Genomic DNA, 16,180 nt, shown 5'->3' on the forward strand with positions numbered 1-16,180 from the left:
CTGGTTATACAATCCTTACTACAAGGTCTCAGTACAGCAGTCACTGCATCTTTAGAGGAGTCTGATTGCCCCAGAGAAGCCTCTCTTTTAATGCAGAAAATGTTCCCTTCTGCTGCCGTTACGCAGCCTAAAAGATGCAGAGGGACCTGCATAGATTCCAGGCGGGGAGAATGTAACCCGGATAACCCAGGTTACTAGTTGTTAGTACACAGCAATAGAAAAAATAGAAATACCCTTATAAATATGAGAAAAAAACACTGGCAGAATACTCGATTAAATAATATACATTAAAATTATTTATTTATATAAATAATTTATAAAAGAGTATTATACAGCATTCAAGGGAGTAGTGCTTTAGAATGACATCATCGTGCCTTACACTTTAGCAGCAGATCAGCTTTCCAAACAATAACAAATCTCGCTTGTCTGTTAGTTTGTGTTTACTGTTGCTATGGTGATTCAGTGTTTGCAAGGGAGTGAGAGAAGTAAGTTGTTATTGTATTATCAGTAGAAAACTATTAGATTTATATCTTTTAATGTTCTAAATTCGTATTAACTGTGCAATTTTACCGTTAATAAGATGCTGCAATGATTTATGTAATATATTTTTGATTAAGGATTGAGAGAAAAAGCGTCATTTGTATATGAGAGTGAAATCTGCACACGAGTGCCACCTGGAGTTTTCCTGGGTTTTCGCTTTGATTTTGAGTGATTTCCTTGGCTGGGTTTTTTGTGTGTGTCGAAGCATCTGTGATGAGTCCCTAATTCACGTTGGACTCGAGGAGAAACTTACGGCGAGCCACCCACGGAACCGACTCTCCTGTTAGACTGTGTGTTTGTGCCACCGGACTGGTAGGAGAGTTCTTTTGATTGTTTGGAGAAACGAGACTCGGACTCATCGCGACCTTCCGGTTTTCCTTCTTACTTTTCCTAAAATCCTCAACGGAAAACCTTTACTGGAACTGAGCTAAGAGAATCAACAGTTCTCTTTCACGAAATCCTTGGTATTGAACTGTGAACGGCAAACGGTGGAACGAATCATCTAAAAGCGAAACAAATCTTTTGGACAGCAAACCGAATCTTTTGGGTAGCGAACGATTCATTTGAACAGAGTAACGATCTTTTGAACAGGGAGGTGATTCATTTGAACCGTGTATTGATTCTTTGAACAGAGAGGTGATTTATTTGAGCACATTAATGATTTATTGAGTTAAAAGTGTGAATATTGAATTATAGCCTGCATTTGAGTAGAGTTGGTATATTTATTATTGATTTATTTCTTTATTTTCAGAGTACAGAGTATTTTTTATCACAAATTTATTGCCTTCTTTACTTTGTTTTATACAAAGGGTAACACAGTGTTGTAGCTTTCTAAGATTTTTATTTTTATTTTGTACAAGTGTTTGAAATTTCTCAACTGTCTTGATCACAACTTTGTTTTAACTGTATATTGACTTCACGTTCATCTGTGTAAAGAAAAAAAGAGAAAACTATTTACTTTTCATTATTATAATTTATAATCGAACCTATATATACATAAATACTTATGCTTATTGGACAGAAATTCACAAACTCATAACATATTTCTAATTATATAAACTATATTGAAGGAAAAAACTGACTGTGTCTGATTATTCACTCACCTGCTGTGCTGCTTTTCTCTCTCCAGTAGCCGTTCTTTCTCTTCTGACCAATTGGCCCACATTGAAAAATACGCTATCGCGACAAATCAATCGTACTTGCTACATGTAGGTTGCTGAAGCAATCATTTGCTCTTTAGTTTTTTTTGGCTTCTCCCTTATTTTTTCACACTTCACTTTTTTAGCTATATGTCAAGCTGCTGTGATCAAGCCAATGTGATGTTTTTCAATAAATAATAAATTGGTGAAAGTGCTGCAGTTTATTCTGTATTTTAATATGTATATTTTATGTTTTAGAGAGATGTGGTGGCGCAGTAGGAAGTGCTGTTGCCTCACAGCAAGAAGGTCGCTGGTTTGAGTCTCGGCTGGGCCAGTTGGTGTTTCTTTGCATGTTCTCCCTGCGTATGCGTGGGTTTTCTCCGGGTGCTCTGGTTTCCCCCACAGGTCTTAAAACATGCGGTACAGGTGAATTAGGTCCGTAGTGTATGAGTGTGAATGAGTGTGTATGGATGATTCCCACAGATGGGTTGCAGCTGGAAGGCAATCATCTGCGTAAAACATATGCTGGATAAGTTGGCGGTTCATTCCTCTGTGGCGACCCCAGATTAATAAAGGGACTATGCCGAAAATAAAATGAATGAATGATGAATTTTATGTTTTAAAAGTAACTTTGAAGTAAAGTAATTAGTAATCTGATTACTTTTAACATGAAGTAATAAGCAATGTAATCAGATTACTTTTTTTATATTTATTTTTTTAGGAGTTTTCACTTTTATTGATAGGACAGTGAAGATGTTGGGCTCTATTTTGAGGGTCCATGCGCAAAACGCAGGGCGTAAATGCTTTCAGTGCGCGTCAGGACGCGTTTTTGCTAATTTAAGGACGGGAAATCTGCCTTCCGCCGTGGCGCATGGTCTAAAAGGGTTGAGTTTATTTTCTTAATGAGTTATAGGTGTGTTTTAAGAATAAACCAATTACAGTCTCATCTCCCATTCCCTTTAAGAGCCAGCTGCGTCGCGCCAAATGAGCATTTCACAAGCAAACAGTTAACAGTTTTTTTTAACAGAAAACAGTTAAACAGAGCATCTACTGCGTGAGAATGAGAGATAATGGAACTACTTTCACTTTCGCTCTTGGATAGGGAAACCTTTACGCACAGACATCAATTAGTCTATAAATAAATACTTTTGTTTGTTAAGCGCAAATATTCGTTTCAAAACTATTTCTAAATTCAGTCATAATTTCCAGCAAACGAATAAATGAATAATAATAGCAAAATGTGCTCAAAAACCTGAGTTATATCCTAAAACACATGCAGTGCCCCATATGGTCTAAAACATGACAGGTGGGCAAATCTAAGCTTGTTTTTAATAAAACAAATATAAATATGGATATAATAAATAATACTGCTAATAATAATAACATTATACAAAAGCAAATTGTTATGAATGAACTGAAAAAAGCCTCCCGAGATGAAGAAGACAAAAAAGCTGTGGTTTTTCATATTTATGTAGGCTAGAAAATAATCTTTTGTAATATTTTAATCCTTTATATTTATATCCTATATATATATCCTTATTATATCCTATATATATCCTTAATATTTAAATTTTTTCATATGTAAAGATATTTGTCTATTGCTCTCTTGTGTGTATTAAGCAGTGCGTGAGCAAGGCGCAACTCTCCGCCGGAGTTTAGACCGGGTTTGTTTTGGTCTAATGAAAAATCTATTATAGTTTCTCAAAATATCAACGCGCCAGCGGTCCGCCTCAGAACGCCTTCCTTTTTAGACCAGAACGCCTATGGGCGCACAAATGAGCGCTAATGCATTTGCTTTTTAAACAGCGTAGCGCAACGCCTCAAAACGACTCTTGCGCCAAGCTGAAACTACCAAAAGGCTACAGCGTCACGCCTTGCGCCGGGTGTATGATAGGGCCCGTAGAGACAGGAAAGTATGGGGAGCAAAGATAAGGGAAAGATCAGCAAATAACCTTGAGACGGGAATCGAACTCGGGTCGCTGCAAGCACCTCAGTGCTAAATGTCGACGCACTAACCACTAAGCTATTGGCACCAACCAGATTACATTTTTAATCAGTAATTTGTTATCTATTGCTTTTTTTTTAAAGAAACTTACCCAGCACTGATAATGAATGTTTATACTGTTAAGTTAACCACACAACAATGTTATAATTATATTTTCATTCAGATATGCTTCAATATAGTGTCTAGCTATACAAAAAAAAGCCTGAAGTGTGGTTATTGTGCATGCTGAGGGTCTTCAGTTGGAGGTCACAGGATACTGTTTTCCTACAAGCACAATGACACAGTATTTTTTTGTCTCTTTGAGATGAAAGCATCAGCCCGGGGGAAAGAGCCTTGAGGTAAAACATAAATTGCTCTTTTTTCATGTGTCTCCAGCTACACACTCAAAAGGGAAGCCAAAATGAAGATATATGACAGACACACACTTACACACTGCCATTAACGCTCTTATTTGATCAATGGCGTGGTTGTGGTCTAATGAAATAAACCCAATGTCAGTTTGAGCAACAAATATTTTACGATCTGTTATTTATTTCATCCTAATGAAAGCGTAAAGCCTCGGATTTGTGCTTGAGGAAGGGAAATGCACTGGTCGAGATAGAAATGTGTTACGCTTTCTAATTTCCTGCTGCTGGAAATGAATAATGATTTAACAGTGATGGCGGGAAGAAACTATAAAGATCTCGAATGACGTTAAAGCAGTTGCCTTGCTTAAAGGACGACTTTCAGCCATCCGCTGATGAAGACCACAAACTGTTAAAAGTAGAACTGACCAAAAAATAAAGACGAAAAATGAAAATTGTAATATTTACGTACACCAGGGCAAACATGCTGTATGCCTATTGCTTTCTTAAGCCAATGGGAAGTTGGAAGTTTTAAAGAAAACGTTACAAGATTTTCCTTTTATTTAATGGTAAAGCAATTAAAATGATCAGAAATGAAAATCCGCATTTAATTTACTCACCCTCGGACCTTGTAGTTAAATTAAAGATGAATTTTAGCTAACAACAGGAATCAGTCCAAGGCCCTCAAAAAATGTGGAAAATTTAAAAAGCTTTTATTCACATGGCTAAATCTTAAAAAACCTACACGTTTCAGCAAGGATCTGCCTTCATCAGGGTAACTTGATGATCTACCCTGATGAAGGCAGACAGACCAAATATTTGAGTTACCCCTGAGCGCTTTTTGTTTGTTTTTTTGAATGAATTTTAGCTAAATCAGTGAATTACTTGTAGCTGCTTAAACATGCATGGTGATTGTTAAAAATATTTGTGCAATTTTTTTTATTATAGAGAGGGAAAATGCCATTGTCTTGATTTTTCTTTGCTTGAAGAAAGTACAGTTTCAAAAAAAATTAAAAAAAAACCTTTCGAAACTTTTATTTTAAACAAGAAACCACTTAGAATATCAATCACCTGAACCAAAACAAAACCAGCACCCTCTCTTTTCTACACCCCACCACACCACATGACAACCTTAAAACATTGTGCATTTCTGAGTGTGCCTCACACAAGTGAGTGGGCTTGACAAACCACCTGGTCTTTCATCTCTCTAACACTCGACACTTACACTTTACACATTTGCACCAGAAATTTTCTTATAATCACTCTATATGTATTGTGTACATATATTGGGGGGGCTGAGAGGAGCACCATAGCCAATTAGATATATATATAAATCTACATTTGAAGTCAGAACTATTAGCCCCCCCGTTTATTTCTTTCCCTGTTTTCTGTTTAACGGAGAGGACAATTATTCAACACATTTCTAAATATAATAACATTTCTTATAAAAAAAGTAGTTCCGGACTGGATTTAGCTATTTTTTATTTTTTTTTACCTTTTATCGGAGTATCACATAGCACTAATGAACAACTACAAGTACGTAATAGAAAATACTAACTAATTAACAAACAAGTTAATAGCCTGGCATCAAAACAGACAGGCCAACAACATTTTATAGATGTAATATGAATATTTCAACTGCTTGCCAAACACTGGGAACATTACAAAATTGAAACTAACCCCGGGTGATAAGAGGTAAATTTCTTTCTTTCTTTCGGAGTTGATTAAATGAACATGTTTCAACTATTATTACCTACTGTGTTTATGTAGTTATTTTTGCATCAGCTCTTTTTAAGGATTAATAATAGCCTAATATTGTAGCCTGTATTAGGTTCCTTTTCTAATAAAAGGTGCTGCTGTAAGTGGCTTTGTGCAGTAAAATAGTTTTGTCTGAACCTTTAAGTGTTTTTGGTGTCTTTGTGCTTTAATACCTGATCCATTGGCTATAATGTCCGCAGTCAGGAATCCTTAGCTGTTTCGTGCCGTACAGCATTAAATATTGATGGTCTCTGGGAATCAGGCCATATACATGCAGCGATGCGTCTATCAGCTGTGATGGCCGAGAGGTTAAGGCGTTGGACTCGAAATCCAATGGGGTTTCCCCGCGCAGGTTCGAATCCTGCTCACAGCGGTCGTTCGTTTACTTGCGTTTCAATATTAATCAATACGCATGCGCGTCAAAGTAGAGGGAGTGGTTTTCCTGTCGGATTCATAGAGCTTGATCGCGGCTGCGTCCAAAAGATGAGAACAGCTCCTCTCTAATGGATTCAAAGGTAGGACGTCATCAAAGTACAACTGTTTCATTTCCTGGATACTTCTGATAAATATTCAAAGGCTGCTTATGACGAGAATTTTCCATAAGTGAAAACTGACGATTGAGGTAAAGTTGGTTTTATAATCACACATTCATTTGTTTTCTAGCTTTTTCTTAGCATTGTAGTGTTTCCCAATGATGCCACAATTCTCAATATAATATTGAACCGTTCGGTACGACATACTCAGTTCAATACGTGCTTGTGAATTGCTTTTTTTTTCCCGGCTTTACATTTAAATAATTTTTGTGCATTTTTTATCTGATAAGAACTGACAGTTTAGCTTCAGCTTGTATTGAATATACACATTTCGGTAGACTAATTATCTCAGGCAAACACAGAACACCCAAACACTGCAGTGCTTAGTAATTTTTCTCTATAAATAAAACTTATATAATAGTAACAGAAGTGTTGATGGTCACCTAGAAACCTACAACTTATTTTATTGACTTAGATAACGATGTGTATTAAAAATTACTAACCCGCTGTCTAAAATCTTAAAATAATAAAATAGCCTATTATTTTATTCGTGGCTAGAGCTTGATTAATTTGATTGACATCCTATGAGACCTTTAATTCACCTGACTGAGTGTGAGTTTATTGCATGCAGCTCTGTGTTTGACGGCTTGTAGCTGTCCAAGGTAGGCCTACTGTATGAGTTAAATTATAGCCTATGCACCATTAAACAAGTCAAATTAATTAACACATAAAATAAATATGGATTCTTAAATGTCGCTATTGTTTTTACTCAAACAAAAATAATAATAGCATGTTTTATAAAAATAAAATGAGCAGTTTTTTTTACGATTCGGTTAAATTTAAGTTGGACATTTATGGGGCCATGTAACATGTTTTTGTGGGTTTTTTTTGGGGTTTTTTCTCGGTGATCTTTAATATTTATATCGACGCAAAATATATTTTTTAAATGTCAAGCCGGAATTTGTCTATAGCGTTAACTATGAAGACAATAAAATATTAAAATAAATAAAAAAAAAAATAAATGATGGAACCTGTAACTATTCACTTTTGATAATAATAATAAAAAAAAAAACAGAAGTAAATGGTTACCAGTTTCTTTTGCGTTCAACAGACGAAAGAAACAAACAGGCTTAGAACAATAAAAGCTGAGCAAACAATGACAGAATTTTCATCTCTTTAATAAAGGTGATCTGGTTCAGCGCTGGCTGAGAGATCGGATCCTGAAGGAATGGCATTGAGTGCACAGCATGATTCAAGAAGTCTGAAGAGAGTTTAAAGATGAGGGCTTCGGCACGGAGGCTAAATATAGAACAGGCTGAAAGTCAAGGGCCTTATTTTTCCTCCCCGTGAGACAGAGAATGGAGACAGACAGCTCTCTCTCAGGGTCTAAAGGTGAGAAAACAAGAGAAACATTCATCCTGCACCACAGTCACCAGGAGCATTAACAAGTATTTATATTTATGAAGTTTCAGGCACTGCAATCCGCAGGTCAGATACTCATTCGCCTGGAGCACTTGAGGGAATTTTTGGTCTCACTACAGCTAATGGTAATTACAGTCTAGGAACTGTTCATGATTTCAGAACAGGTTTTATAGCCCATGTACTGTAGGAGTGTAGTTGTTATACTATGCACTCTCAGAATAAAAGGTACAAAATTGCCGTTGACAATGGCAACACCTATTAATAAAGCAGTAACGTAAGATATGAGTCGCAAACTCATTAAGTAAACGAGGCGGTAAAGGGCGTTTCTACACAGAGAAAACGCTAAAAAATAACAGCATATAGTTACTCACCTTCTATATGTCCCTCTCCTCTTCAGTGATTTTAATACCATACTGTATGAACTTCTTTAATAAGCTGTAGACATCTTAGCCAACTCCATCCTGCAGGCCAACGTAACGTACGCCAAACGTAATGTACACGTGCACTTTTTCGCGGTTTTAAAGCGGGGAAATGCTTCACGTGTAAAAATAAGACTGATAATATATCATTAATACATATTTACCTGAAAAGTGTGGACTCCACTTTTCAGACTTTTCTTTGAAAATCGTACAAAGTATACTCGACTGCATCAGTAACAAACTCTGCAAACGTCTCAACAAGCCACATTTTCTTAAAGAGACAGCAAATCCACCACCTGAATGATGATGTTGCCACTCTGCATGGTCCTTATTCTAAATCTTATTTATGGTCCTAAATAATTAGTTATGCAAAGTTTAGTATTTACATGTTTAATGATTAAAATAACATTCAATTATACATTAAATAATAAATATTTTTGGAGAATTTGAAATATATTTGAAAATATGAAAAAATGTAATTATTAAAATATTTAATTTAATCAATTTATTAACTCTATATTTTTAAATGATGTATTTTAGTATTAATACATTTAAATTAGTGTTATATGGTGTCTTGATCTTATTATGAGTTGAGGGTACGATTTTGTTCCTATAGGGAAACATATATTATTGTACCTTTAAGGTGCCAAATTGGTCCTTTTGGGTACATTTTTGTACCCAAATGTGCAATAAAAGGTACAAAAATGTACCTTTCAAATCTAAATCTGAGCGTTTGTACCCTTTTAGCCCATTTGGGTACAAAATTGTACCCTAAAGACCAATTTGGGACCTTTAAATGTACAATTATATATTTTGCTCCCTCTAGAAACAAACTTGTACCGTCATTGTGCCTTTTTTACAGGATTTACTGGAAACTACTTTTCGAAGTAGTAAGTAAAACAAAAGGCATTATTCCTCGATAAACAGTTAAATATAGAAATTAATTTTACCCCAGTATTTTCAATGGAATTTCTTCACAAGCCTGCCAGGTCTTTCGTCTCTTTTTAAGATATGACAACCAAATGGACGCTGAAGTCTATTTAACTGATTATATTTAAATAACATCTCGGTGGCTTAGTGGTTAGCACTGTTGCCTTACAGCAAGAATGTTGCTGGTTCAAGTCCCAGCTGGGTCAGTTGGCATTTCTGTGCGGAGTTTGCATGTTCTCCCCATATTGGTGTGGGTTTCCTACGGGTGCACCGGTTTCCCCCACAGTTTAAAGACATGTGCTGTAGGTGAACCGAATAAACGAAAATTGTATGAGTGTGTGCTTGTAAGTCAGTGTGTATGGGTGTTTCCCAATACTGGGTTGCAGCTGGATGAGCATCCACTGCGTAAAACATATGCTGGAATAGTTAACGGTTCATTCTGCCGCCACAACCTCTGAAATAGAGACTAAGCTGAAGGTAAACGAATGGATGAATGAATTACCTCAGTGCAGATTGTTTAAAGTTATAGGTAGCTCACTTTACACTGTAATTAAAACGGATTCAACAAATATTTACGGCCAGTGAGGATTGTTTTTTTATATAAAAATTGGAAAAGAAACAGATTTAGTTTAATGTGTTTTTGAGCAAATTGTCCTGCTTCCCATTAAGAACCAAATTACAGTATGAATTAAATTGTCTTCTCCTAGTGCTCTCATTGTTCCCTTTCTTTTAGCTCAATTGAAAACACTCATAGTACTCAGTTATTGGCATATTTACGCTATCTCATTCTGATTGCCATAAATTCATGCCACCTTTCTTAGAGAATTCTGGAAAGTGCAAAATAAATAATCTTCAATGCATCCCTCATAATGGAAAGGGCACGCAAAGGGCTGTTTCATTCACAGAGGATATATATTCCTAAAAATATACCTGTGCTAACACACAAACATACACTGTTTGTTTACTGGAAGTCAGAAATGTATGTAAATCTTGAGATACGAAATGCCAAAAGTAATCGAAGTAAACACAGTCTGATAACCCCACCCTGAAGCGATTTTCTACTTAAAGGTTCAGGACACCCCGGAGAACTTTTTTTTTTGTATTAACAGATGTGTGTGTGTTGAGCATCAGTTAAGACAATGTTAGCACCTGTCAGCTTTAATTGTGGGGAAAACTGGATAATTTTGAGCTTTTGTCAGCTAATTTCAGCTTCTGGGTTTAAAATGATTTTTGGGGCGGGATCAAAATCGGCGACGTAGCGCAGAACTGCAAGTGCAATGATGACGCGTCGGTTTCTCATTATTATTCATAGCGGAGTTTTCTTATCCTAAGAGAAGAGCCGGCTGCTTAATTATTCATGAGACCTGCCAGACCTGCCAGAGTCAAGCCCGAGCTGAGAGACACGGAAACCACGGCACAGTATTTAGCCGTTCATGAAGGCTCATATGCATTTGTTTCCATCATCCACGGGGTTTGTTGCATGTTTTCCCCCGCGATCTTGTCAGGGCCGATCATACAGCAAAGCTGTGTGTGTGCTGCTAGCATTTTTGTCGGGAGAGCAGGACGAGAATTAGAGAATGGCGGACGCTGTCTTTCATCAGGAGTTCGTTCACATTCAGACACATCACTGTGCTGCTGTGTTTGCCTAAATCCTTCAGATTACCAGCAGGGCTAACGGTTAAAATAGACGGGTCAGGAGACCTGCTGCACTGAGTCTGCTGGATACGGGGATTGAGGGAGGAGTCCTCATTTATAGTGTTTACATGAACACACATCTTTATAATGATATAAATTGTTGTTGTCTGTATATGAAATTACAAATAACAAGTGTAGCAGGGCATTAAATCACTGTTCATTTCTTTGCATTTTAACTTTGTAAGCTATAAACTCATGCGTCTCCTCTTTGTGTCTCATTTTGTGAGCTATAACTGACAACAGCAGTTATTCGCTCCCCTTCTCCCCTGCTGGCCACGCCCACTCCTGCCCGATGCTCGCGGAGCTCCACGTCCATTAATCATGCATCTTTTGAAAAAAATCTGAAGTAGACTTTAACCAAAAGAGGGGGGTGTCATGGCCCTTTAAATGTTTGTTTACTAAAACGGCTAATAATTTAACCCTTGTGTATTGTTGGGATGTTTTCATCCATTCTGGGATGATTTTAAGTCTTAATTTGAGCATAACTTTTTCTTTGTTTCAGCTATTAGAATGATTTTTGGTGACAAATCTTACTTTGACTCATATTTTGAGAAAATGCTTTAAAAATTTGGTCTAACTTCATATCAAGTGTCGTTTATACCTGTACATTTACACGGTAACTAGTAGTGATGGGAAGTTCGGATCATTTTTCTGAATCGGATCTTTGAGTCTCGTTTATTGAGATGAACGAATCTTTTTTTCTAGTCATGACGTTCATTTGGCTCAATTTGCCAAAATATTATTAAAATGTTACGAACATTCCCACCGACTATACAGTGATTGACTTTATTAATTTAATAGCGGACTTGAAGTCACTGAAGTCTTTTATTTACCCTTGGAAAAATGTAAATGGTGGATTAACATTCAGCACATGATCACTAAAAGATTCTTAGTAACTGTGGGTAAATCTGTCAGTATTATTTTCATTCTCTCATCTTCAGTGCTTGACATTTTTGAGGTTGTAGCTCCTGTCATCTGAAGGCAGAAGGCATTGACTGAGTGATTGATGGCTGATATTAACCAATCATTCGCGTTCAGTTAGAGCAGTGGGCCAATAAGAAGAGCACAAAGGCAGGGCAAGCAGTGCAGGCCTCCATTTAGACTATATGTCCATTTGATAATGACTTTTTTTTACACATTCCGGCCGGCCTGTCTTCTGGGCCTGTCACCCTCATACACTACAGACAATTTAGCCTACTCAATTCAACTGCAGCATGTCTTTGGACTGTGGGGGAAACCAGAGCACACGGAGGAAAGCCACACAAACGCAGGGAGAACATGCAAACTCCTCACAGAAATGCCAACCGAGGTTCGAACCAGTGACCTTCTTGCTGTGAGGCGACAGCACTACCTACTGTGCCACTGCTTTGCCCACCTTTTTACATAAATCATTGTTTCAAAACAAAAAAAAGGTCACATTTATCACTAAAGGCCTGTCTTACTTTTGTCTTTTCGCTTGTTTTGCTTGTACACGAAACGTGTACTGCAAATGTATTCATATATTCTGCCTCTTTGTTAGGTTTTCATTTTTATTTGCGTTCCAGTTGTTTCCTATCATTCATAGTGAAGTGTCCTTGGGCGCTTGAAAGGCGCTTTTTGAGATAAATAAAAAAAAAAACAGATATTTGTGATGGAGGAAACTCGTAAAATTGATTTGATTCACATTCTATTGGAACATGAAGACACGGCGAGGCGTCATATGAAAGCAGCTTCGGTGTTCGACACAATCTTGTTGTTCTGTGTCCTTTCTATTGTCGCTCATATCACACAGGAGGACTATAAATCACACACATTCACAACCGTGATGGACTCAATCATGACCACCCAGCCGAAAATGAGACGTAATCCATTCATCAGTGACAGACGGAGAGAAGAACAAAAAATGAGAGAGAGAGAGAGACTCTGAACCCAAGATTAAAGGAGAAACATGCCTTCTGGGCTGAGTTTAGTAATTCTGACTTGTCGTGACACCTCACCATAACGTCTCATGTTGTTTTGTGTAGTTTTGAAAATGAGGGCATGTCACACAAACTGTCCATCGTGACATCTGTCTAATTTGTTAAGCTCAAGTGGAAAAAAAGACTGAGTTTGATTTGACGGCCTCTAATATCAATAACAAAAGAATTATAACAATAATAGAATCATCTTCTTGTCTTTTTCAAAAGCTGATAGACGTGTTTATTTTCCAGTCTGAGCTCTGCAGCATTCAAACTGATTGAAAAAAGGGTCATGTCATGCTGTCCTTTTAATTCAGTTTCATGCTAAAACTTGAATTGTTTCATTTGTATCGATGGACATCCAACTTAAGACTCTTTAGAAATTAATAAGACTACAGGGATAAGCATTCTAGCCAATTGAACACATCATCATTATTTGCCTCTCAATCTGCAATTCATATGAATATCACTTATTTATCAGGGGTCATCTCAGCGGAATGAACCACTAACTATTCCAGCATATGTTTAACGCAGCGGATGCCCTTCCAGCTGCAACACAGCACCGGGAAACACCCATAGACTCTCACATTCACACACTCATACACTGTTGCCAATTTTGTTTACCCAATTCACCTATAACATGTCTTTAGACTGAGGGGGAAACCGGAGCACCCGGAGGAAACCCACGCCAACATGAGGAGAACATGCAAACTTCACACAGAAATGCCAACTGACCCAGCAAGGACTCGAACCAGCAACTTTCTTGCTGTGAGGCGACAGTGCTAACAACTGAGCCACCGTGTAGATAAAAGATTGCTTACCATTTAGTTTGAAGACTTCTTCTTTCTAAGCCCCTCCTCTCCAACTGATATCTGAATTAAAGCTATAGAAGCTTCGTCAGTCCTCAACTATTACAATTGCAATTAATTGCGACAATAACTGTATCGTTAATTTGACCATGTCAGTCGAACCCAAGTCAGATGATGTTCTCGTGTACAGTTGAAAGCAAAATTACTTGCTTTACTTTTGAATTGTAAAATAAGTTTCTCTCTGTACGCTTCATTGGATGTTTTAGATGACAAATCTACGGTGGCCGAGAGAGCTTAACGCGCTGCAATTTAAGAAAGCACATGCAATTACACAAAACACCAGCAAATATAGAAACGATCTTCATCAATTTGACAGCACACGTATTGCAAATTAGTCGCAACACAAACAACTCAAGAAACACGCAGCAAATTGGTCACAACACTTGCAAATTTGCAGGTAACACAACGGAAATGTTTTAAGAGGAATCAAAAACATGACGGACCTTTCTGAGATGTGGGTGTGTTTTTTTATTTATGTCATGTAATCATGATATTAAAATAAATGAAAAACAACTTACCTTTCAAAGACCACCAATCACTTCACTGAGCAACAGTCACGGCATAATACATGTTTTCGACAAGGTCAGTCACTGATTAAGCTCAAATGTCAAAATAGTTTAAATTAATTTTTTAAATAGGCAAAAAAAAAAAATATTTGAAGACTGAGCAACTATATTCTAGTCTAAAATCTCTTGAAAACATCATGACAACAATAGTAGTATTTGTAAAACCATGAGTTTGAGCAAACTGTGACGAATGTGGCTTTTAATATATATAAAACATTTACATTTATTAATATTATACAAAGCAGAATATAATAAAAAAGTTAGATAATCAGATGACAAGCTAGTAATACAAAGATTTAGACAATGTGTAGAAAAACTCAAGCTAGAAGAGACCAAATGCCAAATTCCTCCTTTAGAAATGAGACCTTTCATCAACGTTTACATTTTAAATAAGCGGCATGAGGAGTACGATGCATTGGAAAATAATAAATTGTATGAAATCCAACCTGGGGCGAAGCAGTGGTGCAGTAGGTAATACTGTCACCCTTACATCAAGAAGGTCGCTGGTTCGAGCCTCGGCTCAGTTGGCGTTTCTGTGTGGAGTTTGCATGTTCTCCATGCGTTTGCGTGGGTTTCCTCCAGGTGCTCCGGTTTCCCCGACAGTCCAAGGACATGTGGTACAGGTGAATTGGGTGGGCTAAATTGTCTATAGTGTATGAGTGTGTGTGAATGTGTGTGTGGATGCTTCCCAGAGATGGGTTGGGGCTGGAAGGGCATCCGCTGCGTAAAAACTTGCTGGATAAGTTGGCGGTTCATTCCGCTGTGGCGACCCCGGATTAATAAAGGGAATAAGCCGACAAGAAAATGAATGAAATCCAACCTGAAATCTCAAACAGAATTTTAAGACTTTTGATCAAATGATTTTTAACAGATGTCGTATTAGATTAACTAATAACACAATTAAGATTAACCCACGCCTTTTTACTTAAAGATGAAGACCCCACTCAATGTTTGGACTGCACAACTCCCCTTACTGAAAAAAAAACACATTTTACTACACTGTCCTGCTTTTTATGATTCCAAAAGACTTTTTTTTATTATTTTAACTCCCTTATGGACATTTTTATCAAAGTGACACCAGGAAAATGTTTAGAATTCTTATCATGTATTAACACTAAAAATCTTGTTTAATTTTTGTATTCATCTGTTTGTTGTTTTTTAATTGTATATTTAGTATTGAAATGTTCTTTCCATGAAAATAGCCTTTGTTGCTGACATGGCATTAAATAAAGAATACATCACATTACTCAAGCAGAAGAGGAAGAGGAATATCAAGCTGTACATTATTGTTGTAGTGATTTTTATCTGACTAATGTTTGATTTGTATATGTAATATGCATCATGATAAAATTAATATACACACACACTTTTCTTTTAAAGTAATTTCAACCTAATAAGCTAAACCTAGCATGCTCACCTGATGAAACGAAAAATGTCTTTTTGATGTCTTCAAGGATGGCCAGCTTGTGATCTGTTTCACTAATGCTGTACCGTCGCTTAACATCTGGTGGTGCTGCAGTGTCAGTTTTATTCAGGTTTTCTTTTTCTTTTTATATATATAACCATCTCATCTAGCAGCTGGGCCGTGTGATCACTTTTTTTTCAGCTCGAGAGCTAAAACAGTCGAGACGTTTCCATCAGGATTCATTTAAGCCCGATGCGCGGTGATCTATTGCCCATGAAAGACGCAATCCTGCAGCCACCAAAACACTATGCGACTCGCTCGTTGTTTACACTGTAAAATAACAAGGGCTGTAGACAAACGCAAGTATAAGAATAGAATAGAATCGAGAACAAAGCCATCAGGATTACATAATGATAGGATGAGTGAATGCGCTGGGTCTTTCATGGGTGGTCGTTTTGACGGGAGGATCTTCTTACGGCGTCTCTCAGGAGAGTCTCCTGCGCTATTCAGCTCCTTATCAGAGCATCAGATGTTTACAGTCTTATGTTTCACGCGGCCATTTGGTTTGCCTTTTATGCCGCTGAAAAGGGATAAAGATTGTAGAGGACTCAACTGAGA

The 16,180-nt window shown here is 37.1% G+C and overlaps 1 long non-coding RNA gene and 1 other non-coding gene across 2 annotated transcripts; both read left to right on the top strand.

Moving 5' to 3' along the window:
* Positions 1-456: 456 nt before the first annotated feature.
* Positions 457-9,530, top strand: LOC147833837 (uncharacterized). The gene is made up of 3 exons (XR_015507146.1): positions 457-485; positions 618-1,748; positions 9,116-9,530. It is a non-coding gene; the product is annotated as an uncharacterized LOC147833837 (long non-coding RNA).
* trnas-cga (transfer RNA serine (anticodon CGA)) lies at positions 6,078-6,159 on the top strand. Its single transcript has one exon. It is a non-coding gene; the product is annotated as a tRNA-Ser (tRNA).
* Positions 9,531-16,180: the final 6,650 nt, after the last annotated feature.

This window comes from Danio rerio, chromosome 14 (assembly GCF_052040795.2).
Source record: "Danio rerio strain M-AB ecotype USA chromosome 14, GRCz13ab, whole genome shotgun sequence".
Lineage (NCBI taxonomy): Eukaryota > Metazoa > Chordata > Actinopteri > Cypriniformes > Danionidae > Danio > Danio rerio.